Below are 11,324 nucleotides of genomic sequence, written 5' to 3'. Positions count from 1 at the left end.
ATTAATGTCATCAAACATGAAATAGTTTAATACCATTGAAATATATATTTAAATTAAGATAGCACTAATCAATTGACTACAACCTAGCGCATTTTGATTTTTGTTTCAACAAAAAGAAGAAGTTACTCTGGACTTACCAAATGCCTTTGTATAGTTTAGTCAAACAAAAATCACAGACAAAAATTCTAAAGTTTCACATAATCGCTCAAAACAGTAGGGGAAAGTGGGGCAAGTGTAACAAGCTAAGGAAATGCTCGTTATAACCCATTCAAAAGTTAAAAAATCGGTCGGATTTTATTATAATCATCTTATTCTAGGTCTTGACTAAGACTTTGTTAAAACAAGTTTTTAAAAAATCCTGTTTTTTAATGTGAAAAATTTAATTTAATTGATTTTAAAATTTTGATTTTCCGTACGTTCTACTCAACTAGTGGGGCAAGACGAACAACCCGTTGGGGCAAGAGGAACAATGCATGAAAAAACATGTTAATTTGCTAACAATTGAACTGTTATCACTTAGATACATTAGATTAGAATGTATTCGAATGGTTTCTTCATTTTTAGATTAAATAATAATATTTTACTAAAAATTTTATCGTTTTTACGAAAAAAAAATACTACTTCGATGATAAATAGTAAATTTTAGTAATATCACTATACTTTGTATGAACAATTTTTTTTAACGATTGTTTATCAGTTCTTAAGTACTTTCATGTATTTATTTCCCAATAAAATATGTTCTAGCAGCAATTCGTAATTTTTCCATACTAAAAATCCATATGGTACACTTGCCCCACCTGAACAAGATTTTTTAAAAGCTCTCAACAAAAATAACCAAAAGTTAAATCATACTTTGTAATAGTGGCATGTCATTTGTAGGGACACTACTGATCTAGGAAAAATAGCATTTTGATAAAATGAGCCTTAAAACGAACCCTAAGCCTTATTTTGTACTTTCCAAATATTATAAGAAAACAAAGGTTTTGAAAAAAACTTCATTAAATCTTATGCCCCGTGGCGTTAACGTCATTTTGGCGGTTATGTGGTAGTAGAATCAGCTAATTGCATTGCTAGCAACAATTCCTCATACTGGAAATAATCAAAATTGTAAAAATTACGGCCGTAGGAGCGATTGTTCCTCTTGCCCCATATGGTCGTCTTGCCCCACCTTCCCCTATAAAATATCGTAAACATTATCATTATTCAACAATCTCATTCAATGGCAGTTAAATCACATTCCAATGTAAATTTTGCGTGGGAAAAGTAAGTATAAACTTTTAAGGAATATAGTAAAATCAATCACTTCCTTGTTATTCTAATCACTCTTTTGTTATTTTGGTCATTCAACATTTGCCTTCGGCATAGTTTTCGCTCCCCCGAAACGTTCTCGTATGATATCTGATTAGTTTTTATTCGCAAGCTTTTATTGCTTACAGCAACCCACCTCCTCACTTTTTTTCCCAGCACGTTTGTAACAAAAACACGTTTCTGTTTTTTTTTTTATTCGGTTTAACTCCTTCTCTAAATCGAGCGCCATAAAAATTTAATTTGCCCCGTGACCAGAATGCCAGCCAGTTGAACTTTTGGACAGGTAATTTGTAGTGCGTCCGAGTTGGTACGGGAGATTTGATCTCCGGTCCAGCAGTGAACAAAACTTGCAGTGGCAGGTGGGCTGTGACCCACCTATTTCCGTCTTTGTCGGGGGTGTTTGAGGGTCTCATGATCTAGTTTTGAAGTTAAAGGACCCAACTGCGGGAGGGAAGTCATCAAACATTCAAATCTGCGGCGGTGGTGGCGCAGCAATTAAGCCGTTTGCTACAGTTAGATTACAATCGGACCACTTTATGGCGTTTCTTAGTTTGTTTTGTTATGTTGATAAGTCATTCTAGTCTATGTGCAATTTTAAAGAACCAAAGAAGTCGGGATTCTCCAAAAGTTTTACTCTCAGACTGACAAACCCTGCTGTTTAAGTGCCCCACATTCCAAAAGTTAACTTCCCATTAAACTTTAATTCATCCTCGTTGAACGTTATCTCCTCCGGTTCATCATCTTGTGGCCACAGGTTGACATAAGCTGCTGGTTCCGAGAACACTGACCGCTGGCTGTTTGTCATTCGAATCTCGTGAGCCATACGACTCCACCGTTGACGGGACTTTCCATTCATCCAAAGATCAGCTCCATGATCAGCATTCAATTTCTTGTTTACCTCCATCGTTTTCTCATGTATTATTTGCGTTTTGCTGGATGAATAAATATTGATTCTCGTTATCAAAGTCCCGAGAAACCGTCCCAACCTTCCCTCGGGCCAATATGATGGGACGAAACCACCTCAGAATTCTCAGTCCTCAAGTCAAAGCCCCTCAAAAACTGGGTCAGCTCCACTGCTCAACTGACGTTAAGGGAAGGCGAAGGATGCTGAATAATTCATCTTCGTCCAAAAAGCACTTGAATGCTCATTGATTGTTCCAACCAACTGTCACAACTGGTCGTCGTTATCAAACGAGCTTCATTCATCACCGCACTATCGCCCTTTCTTCACCAGGGTGACGAAGGGGCCGATGATCCAACTTTAATCTCATCACCAAACATAGATTAAGGCGCGACAGAGTGCGTCAATTTCGAGGAAGTCATCATGAGTGAAACGCAAATTTATTCACAGATTTGGCGCGGAAGTTTGATCTGGAATTAATTGAGCAACGACGCGCTCGGCAAATACACGTCTTCAAGCAAACAAAAAACTTTGATTTGGGGCTGACTTTAAGTCAAGTCATCGCACTCGACACTCCCCGTTCCGTTGTGGAGCACCGCAGAAGTTTCCAAGCATAAAACCAACAAATCACGGACCGTGGAATGCTGCACCCTCGTCCATCAAGCAAACATCGAATTCTACGTAGAGCTTCCGAACATTTGATGTTTTACAGCATTTGCGGTTGGTTGGTTTGGGTAGATGAGGAGAATCACCTCTATGTAATATGTTTTATTGATATCCTGGAAATGTAATTTTCTTCTTGAAAAAGCATAAAGAGTAGGATTATATAGAATTTACTATGTTTAAACTAGAGATCGTATCGAAAAAGTGTATTATAACTAAAAAAATAAGTTAACATTTTTGTTATTCGAAATTTGAATACCGCTATATCCCTAAGCCGTTGCATCGTATAAAAAAAGTGGTCAAAGACAGACTTTCCGAAAAAATACACTGAAAGAAAAAAACTCGCCACTTCTTTGAGATTTTTTTTTAAGTTAAAAGCTCAACTTCAACCCACGATGTTGAAAAAATAGGTTTTTTGATGGTTTTTGGCAATTTATATATGACAGACACACATTTCAATTGGAAATATGTAAGTAAGTAAAGTAAATCTTTCCCAGTTCCTGAGGGGAACACCCTTGAAGAGTATCGGGGCCGGCATTTACAAAGCGGATTAAGGGCAGTTTCATTCTCAACTTAATGTTAACATGTTAAGGTTAATGTTAACATTCCATAGGTCGCCTCCCTAAGGTGTCGTGATAAGGTCCAGTTTGTGACGATACACTACCTTCCCTTTACTAAGCAATCGATTCCAGAAGGGAAAAGATCACCAGTTGTGTTGGTCCGAGCCGGGATTTGAACCCCGATCTACCGCTTACGAGGCGGAAGCGTTACCACTGGGCTACGTGGCTCGGTCAATTGGAAATATGGGCTTACAGATATAAGCTAATAACATTGCTCATAACTAAAAACAGAATATTTTTTTTCAGTGTTGTTCAGTGGATGGTAGTAACCTGGATAGTTGATTAGCTAAAATCGTAAAAAACGAGTTTTTTTGAAAAGTGGTTAAAGAAAACTTTTAAGAAATTGGACGAGCTTTCCAGTAAAAATATCTTCGAGACTGAAAAAACGAGTATGTCATGTGGAATTTACCAAAAAACTAATTTTTCAACATTTTTATTTTTAAAATCGCTGTAGCTGTTGTCAATATGGAGACTTTTATGTAAAATTGTGTGGAGAATCGATTCCCGTATTAAGTTTTTGAAAATTTTGACGTTTAGAGCACATTTCAAAACAACAGTATTAGTAAATGATTTTGATATTTTTTTTAAAGTGATTTGCTCCATTCTGCATTTTTGTGAGTCTTTTTGTAACACTAAGGTACTTTTCACAAAAAAATTGAACAAAAAAAATCGTGGGTTCACTTTCAAATTTAACATTAAAACTTAAAAATGGGTAATTCACCGCCAACTCACACAGCAGTTGACCCGACCCCTCTTCGATTTGCGTGAAACTTTGTCCTAAGGGGTAACTTTTGTCCCTGATCACGAATCCAAGGTCCGTTTTTTGATATCTCGTGACGGAGGGGCGGTACGACCCCTTCCATTTTTGAACATGCGAAAAAGAGGTGTTTTTCAATAATTTGCAGCCTGAAACGGTGATGAGATAGAAATTTGATGTCAAAGGGACTTTTATGTAAAATTAGACGCCCGATTTGATGGCATACTCAGAATTCCGAAAAAAACGTATTTTTCATCAAAAAACACGTTTTTTTTTAAATTCTCCCATTTTCCGTTACTCGGCTGTAAAAATTTTTGGAACATGTCATTTTATGGGAAATTTAATGTACCTGTCGAATCTTCATTGACCCAGAAGGGTAAATTTTTTCATTTAGAACAAAAAAAAAATCATTTTAAAATTTCGTGTTTTTCAATATTTTTTTTGTGTTTTTTTCGATGAAAAACACATCTTTTCGGAATTTTGAGTACTCTATCAAATCGGGCGACCAATTTTACATAAAAGTCCCTTTGACACAAAATTTCTATCTCATCACCGATTGCGGCTAAAAATGATTGAAAAATAACTCTTTTTCGCATACTCAAAAATGAAAGGGGTCGTACCGCCCCTCCGTCACAAGATATCAAAAAACGGACCTCGGAATTGTGTTCAGAGACAAAAGTTACCCCTTAGGACAAAGTTTCACCCGAGCAGACGGAAATTACGCGGAAATAACATTTTTTTATATTTGAAAATACTAGGCCAATAACATTTTATGTTATCTAAAACAAGACTTGTTATTCGTCGTTATGATTTTTTGGTTATTGTAATAACAGACTAGTTATTCTTCGAACAAATGTTTGTTATTATTTTTTGTTATTTTAACAACTCGAGCCAAACATTTCATTAGGGCACAAAAGCAAAAACCGCGATTCGAGAAAATCGCTTGCAAAAAATGGACAACTTGTTTCAATTCCTATTTAAAAAATAAGCATGACTGATGGTATTTTTACTGATGATACGATAAAACACACCATTATCCTCAACTCTGCTTTACTGCTTCTTAATTTATGTTGATTTTCGCAATAAAACTCATAATTTTAAAAAATCTCGTTATTAGGCCCTTTTAGCTTTCCAACTGCTGTTCATAATGGGCCCTTTCTAAATGCAATTTCGAAGAGAACTAAAAGGGCACTAAAGCGCTGTCACCGGATTGTTGTTTTGAATGATGTTTATGGGCCCTTTGTTTAGTTAGAAATAATGAGGAATTCAGTGGAAATTTTGATAATTGGTGAAGTTTTATGATCGAATGGAGCAGATAAGGTATGTGAAACATTAAAATTCTTCAAAAGTGTACTGAACAGCAGCCGCGGGCCGTATTCAATATTGTATTTCGACGAAGTTTTTTTTCTGCAGAAACCCTTGATGAAACGTTAACCAAACTTTGTTTTGAAGTGAATTAGTGTTAAGAATGTATGAAAAGTTCATTTTATAACATAGAAAGTTCCTTAACCACGAAAAACTAACGAAAAAGAAAAGGGCACAATTGAACTTTTTTTCTGGTTTGGAGTGAACATTGTTATGTGCCCTTTTGTTTTTTTGATTTTTTCAATGGGAAATTGTTTGCTATCAATCTGATTCTTGGAGGGCATGTAGGGAGTGTACTATGGAGTGGAATAGTGGAATAATCCCGAATGTTTACTTTTTGGTTTTGTGCCCTAATGAAATGTTTGGCTCGAACTAATCCGATCATCCCAATAACAGCTTGCGTTATTCCAAAGTTGTCTTGGCTTTCAACCAATATCAGACCAATAAGAAACTTTGTTATGATAACATAAACTGTTATTAAGCCCATTTGCTAAAAAAGATTGTTCAAGAAGATTTCATAACACTTTCTGTTATTTTAACAGTATTTGTTATTGAAATGGCATGAATTTTGTTATTACCGTCTGCTTGGGCACGCAAATAGAAAAGGGGTCCCCGGGCAGACGGTAATAACAAAATTCATGCAATTTCAATAACAAATATTGTTAAAATAACAAAAAGTGTTATGGAATCTTCCTGAAAAATCAATTTTTGCATAAGAGTTTAATAACAGTTTATGTTATCATAACAAAAATTGTTATTGGTCTGTTATTGATTGAAAGCCAAAACAATTGGGGAATAACATTTTTTGTTACGGAAGAATACCGCCAATTGTTATTGGGATGATCGGATTAGTTGTTAAAATAACAAAAAATAATAACAAAGATTTGTTCGAAGAATAACTAAAAGTGTTATTAGTCTGTTATTACAATAACAATCCAATTACAAAAAATCATAACGGCGAATAACAAATCTTGTTATAAATAACATAAAATGTTATTGGCCTAGTAATTTCAAATATCAAAAAATGTTATTCCCAAGTTATTTCCGTCTGCTCGGGTCGGGCAACTTTTTCCGATTTCGTGGGAGTTGGTAGAGAATTACCCAAATCAAAAAAATTCATAAAATTTGCGTATTTTTTCTTTCCGTGCATTTGTTTAGGAAAGCCTGTAAAATTTCCTACAAGTTTGTCTTTGACCACTTCTTTATACGATGCAACGGCTTTGAGATACAGCGATATTTAAATTTAGATTTAAAAAAATATTTAAAACACCCAAATGTCATTATTGAGTGAAACTGGCTCCATTTTCACAAAAATGGGTGACATAAGCGTAAAATTACATGTCTACAAAGTTTCATTGAAATCGGAGAGGGTTCGATACAACCGATTCCCTATTAGGTATGGAATTGAGGTAAAATTACATCGAATAAGCGGTAATATTCACCCCTAAAAATTTCACCCTAATTAAATGTTATTTCATTTATTTCTGGCAGTTTAAACCTTCTTGGTCATTCGCTGCCCTGGTACCCTACTAATATTAATCTTTTTTTTTATAATGAGGCATGAGTTCATGCCAAATATAAGCTCTTAATACATTGTGGTTCCGATCACAAAATTAAATGGAAAATGTACTTTCCGAAAAATTGTGATGTTTTGAAGCTTTGGTGTCTTCAAAAGAGTTGTTGCAAATGGAAAGGGACAACTTTTGGATTGGTTGAGAATTAGGGTGGTTCACGATCATGGCGATTTTTAAATTTAACTTTTCAGGGATATTCTTGGATTTTTTTGTCTTCAAAAAAGTTGTTGGGCTTGCCTTCTACGACCGACTTTTTTGCTAAATTTTAGATTCGAGATTCGATATTTAGGAAATTGTGTTGACAAACAAGAAGGGAATATTATTTAAACCAACGGCAAACGTTGACGCATAGAAACACAAAAAATCAAATTATCGGCATAGTCATATATAATAAGGATAAGGATAAAAATGATGTTTGACGAATTTTCAAATTGAACTCCTAAATCTCGATACACCTGTTTTTGCGGAAAATATCAGCAAAAACGGATTAGATTGAACATTTGCGCTCCTAATCATTCATCAAAACTTATGTAAACAAAAGCATTTCCCCCCACGACACGCTTCATCAGGTCTCCAACAATCATACCTTCATCGCCTTCTTCAAAACGGTTAGGTCCGCTTAAGTTTCGAATTCGCACGAAATCGGTAGCGTAAAACGGCACGAATCAAAACAAACCTAACCGTTTCAAACGACCCAGCCAAGAAGAAGCTGCTGGGCCACACCTTCTCTGCACGACACCCACGACCAGCTCGTCCGTCAAGGTCAACCTTGCTCAAAATTCCGACGAACTTGATTGGGTTCATCTTTGTAGCGTCTACACCCGGCGTTGACGCGGGTCGGGATTGAACTTCAAGTGAATTGACCCACCATTCGTCGACTGAAAAGGGGAGGCCTTGAGCCTCTGTTCGAACCAGAAGATGTGAGTCCGGGTGCCTTCTCGGAAAGGCTCTTCCGGTGAAGAAGGGTCCACAGTTTCGCGCTATTGCGCCGAAAGGTTTCGCCTGCAGGGTAAATGAACTTCTGGAAATGGGTCAAAGGCAGATGTTGAAGGTTTAACCCTCGAAAATAACTTCAAAATTGTAAAGCTTGTTGTTTTGAAAAACAATTGTAAATTCGAGGGTTACGCACCTGTTACGTGAAAGTATTGTGTGGGATGCAGTTACACGATGTGCCATTTTCAATTCAAGCTGACGCGGGCCAACTTCAAAAGTCTGTTCCAACGCGCTATTCTTCACTTTGCACGCATGTACCTCATTTTAGTAGGCATTTAGTATGGGGATTAAACGATAATTACCGCGCTGGGAACCTCGTGTACAGCAGCACTTTTATAACAATTCGACTTTTTTTTTCGAACAACAACCTTGTGTGATGGCTTTTCAAACCTTGTTTGCAACGGTTAATCGAACGTTTACATGGGTTTTAAGGTAGTCGTCCAAGGAGTTGGGTTCTTTGTGTGACTTTGGGGTATTAAAATGATGCTGCTAAATACCGGCACTGAAAACGAAACAGCAGCTGACCTTTCCGGACCTTGTTGGACCCGATTGGTCAATGACGGTAATTAAGAGGAGGTTTATTGTTAGGCGTCTACCCCTTTGTTGGCAGCAAATGATCGTGGCATGTTGTTAGGCCCCAAATGGGATGTGCGTTGTTACGACGTAAACATATCGGAACGTATGGGATCGCGTGTTATCATGAAAATTTGTAAATGTTCTCAGGTTTTAATGTGGGAAAGAAATCCTTTTATTTGTGTACAATGCGTATACTTTTTTATTACAAATTTGAAGTTCGCCCATACAAATCACCATACAAGTTTGATCGTAGTTGGAAATCGCAAAGAATTGTTCAGCAATAGTTTGTCCTACTTCCTACTGATTATCATTCTGAGGAAATTTGGATAAGAAATATTCATTTCTCCACAATTCTTTGAAATAAAAAATAATTTAGTGTGCATTATGTTTAACAGCAATACTTCCAAAAAAACTCTCATACCACGGCGTTAAAGTCAACCAGAGTGGGCTTAACTAAGCCTGCTCATTTCAAGTTCCAAGCAATCACGCCTTAAACGCGTAACAAGATGCAAAATCAACCGCCGCCAAGCCAATTCGGTGGGCGGTCCCCACCGGTGGTGAAAAACAACACATATCGTCGCCGTCGTGCTAACTTGTCGTGCATTTTGAGCTAAATTGAGTTAAGAACGCCATTTTGTGACAGAAACTTCAATCTTGTCGTGCTATCTTGACACAGCGTGAAAATTGATGGAAGTACGACAACTGGCCAAAGGGATTTCAGGTTAAAATGCGTTTGACACAGATACAAGTTAGACTACCGTAAACATTCGTAATTATAACTCGAGACTCCAGCAACCAACTTCATCCAAACTTCGGGACAATGCACGTAATGGTCAGCCAAACAAAACGTGTTTGTTATTGTTTACATTGCGTGCATTCGTTTGTATTTATAGAGGTTTCTACGTGCGTATGTATTGCGTGTACGTACACGAAAAAGATTGAGGTTAAATTTTGTCCGGTCAGCAAAATCAGATGGTGGGCTAGTGTGCGTATGCGAAACGTCATAAAGCTCTATTCACGGTCAAACATTAAAACGCGTTTTTCTCGAAACGTCGAAATGGCTGGTGCGACGTCCATATGTTACCGTTTTCATCACCATAATCATCACCGCCGTCAACGTCGTCCTTGCTGGAGAAACTTTGTGAGGCTCTTAAATGAACTTTTTGGATTTTTTAAGTTGAAATTGAAATCAAACTTTTGTTTTATTTTTTCCATGTTGATATTGTTTTCACTAAAAATATAAGTTTAAATAAATATTTTCTCACTTAAGAGCCACAATTACCCACGGTACCTTAAGAAGCTTCGCATGTCAAGAGATCGCACTTCATTGATACCCGACATGGCAGTGAAAGTGCGCCATATGTGTAGGCTCACCTTAATGGAGTTCTAGAAGAACGTGTCCCTGTTGCTGGTATGATATTGGCATCCAGGTTAAAGGTCAATCAGATGTGTTAAATTTTAGTAATAGTAAAAAACCGGAATTGAGCGTGCTTGCTAGGCATCTTGGGTTTGGGTTTGGGTTTGGGTTTGGGTTTGGGTTTGGGTTTGGGTTACGGGAGAAAAGTGCGTTAGTACAACATTGTGTCGATCACCAACACAGATTTGACATCAAGCACCCCAAGATCATCGATAAGACCTTCAGGACCCACACACTACCATTCCTCGAGATGTGCCATATCGCGACAACAGCCCAAACCGTAAACAATCGCACTGATACGGAGGGGCTCAGTGTAGCGTACGCACATCTCCTATCGTCTATCTCACTCATTAAAACTGAAACCAAACACGAACACCAATAGTCAACCATCCCATACCCAAACAAACCATCCCAATAGCCCTATTCCACTAACACAACATCCCACTGCACTGCAACCAACACCACCACCCCCCAGTTGATCCTAAAGTAGTTAAAACCATTTTCGTTTTACATGGAAAATAGTGACCTGTGCCAATTTTTGCGTTTATCCCCGTTCATTTGTGTCCATTTAAGTAAAAATAACGATCTGTACACCTTAACGAGCTTAATGATACAATGTAAGTTGTTTTATCAAATTTTTTTGTCAGTTTAGATACTTATTTCCTTAATATTAATAGTACGGGAGGCAGTGCAAACCAAAAGTGACAAATTATCGCCCGATCGACGAAACCTGACTAAGTTGGTCAAGCCCTAGTAAGTTCTGTTGTATTTCTCACGTCAAAATTCATGTCCTAACTGTCTAAATAAAATAAATAGGCCCTGATGAAGATGCCCCCCAATAGCATCGAAACGTTGGCATTGGTATAAAACGGACCAACCGCATATTAATTGACTGATCAGCCGAAACAAAAAACCCCAAAATTCATACAAACAGTCGTTTTCCCCACCCAAAATGGTTTGGGTTTGGGTTTGGGTTTGGGTTTGGGTTTGGGTTTGGGTTTGGGTTTGGGTTTGGGTTTGGGTTTGGGTTTGGGTTTGGGTTTGGGTTTGGGTTTGGGTTTGGGTTTGGGTTTGGGTTTGGGTTTGGGTTTGGGTTTGGGTTTGGGTTTGGGTTTGGGTTTGGGTTTGGGTTTGGGTTTGGGTTTGGGTT

General features: G+C 37.4%; 1 long non-coding RNA gene across 1 annotated transcript; it reads left to right on the top strand.

The window, feature by feature from the left end:
- Positions 1-10,693: 10,693 nt before the first annotated feature.
- On the top strand, positions 10,694-11,100 carry LOC119768005. Its single transcript, XR_005277847.1, has 3 exons — positions 10,694-10,791; positions 10,852-10,927; positions 10,991-11,100. It is a non-coding gene; the product is annotated as an uncharacterized LOC119768005 (long non-coding RNA).
- Positions 11,101-11,324: the final 224 nt, after the last annotated feature.

The sequence above is a fragment of the Culex quinquefasciatus genome, chromosome 2, assembly GCF_015732765.1.
Source record: "Culex quinquefasciatus strain JHB chromosome 2, VPISU_Cqui_1.0_pri_paternal, whole genome shotgun sequence".
Lineage (NCBI taxonomy): Eukaryota > Metazoa > Arthropoda > Insecta > Diptera > Culicidae > Culex > Culex quinquefasciatus.
The sequence above is the reverse complement of the archived record's forward strand: the minus strand, read 5'-3'. Positions and strand labels throughout refer to the sequence as shown.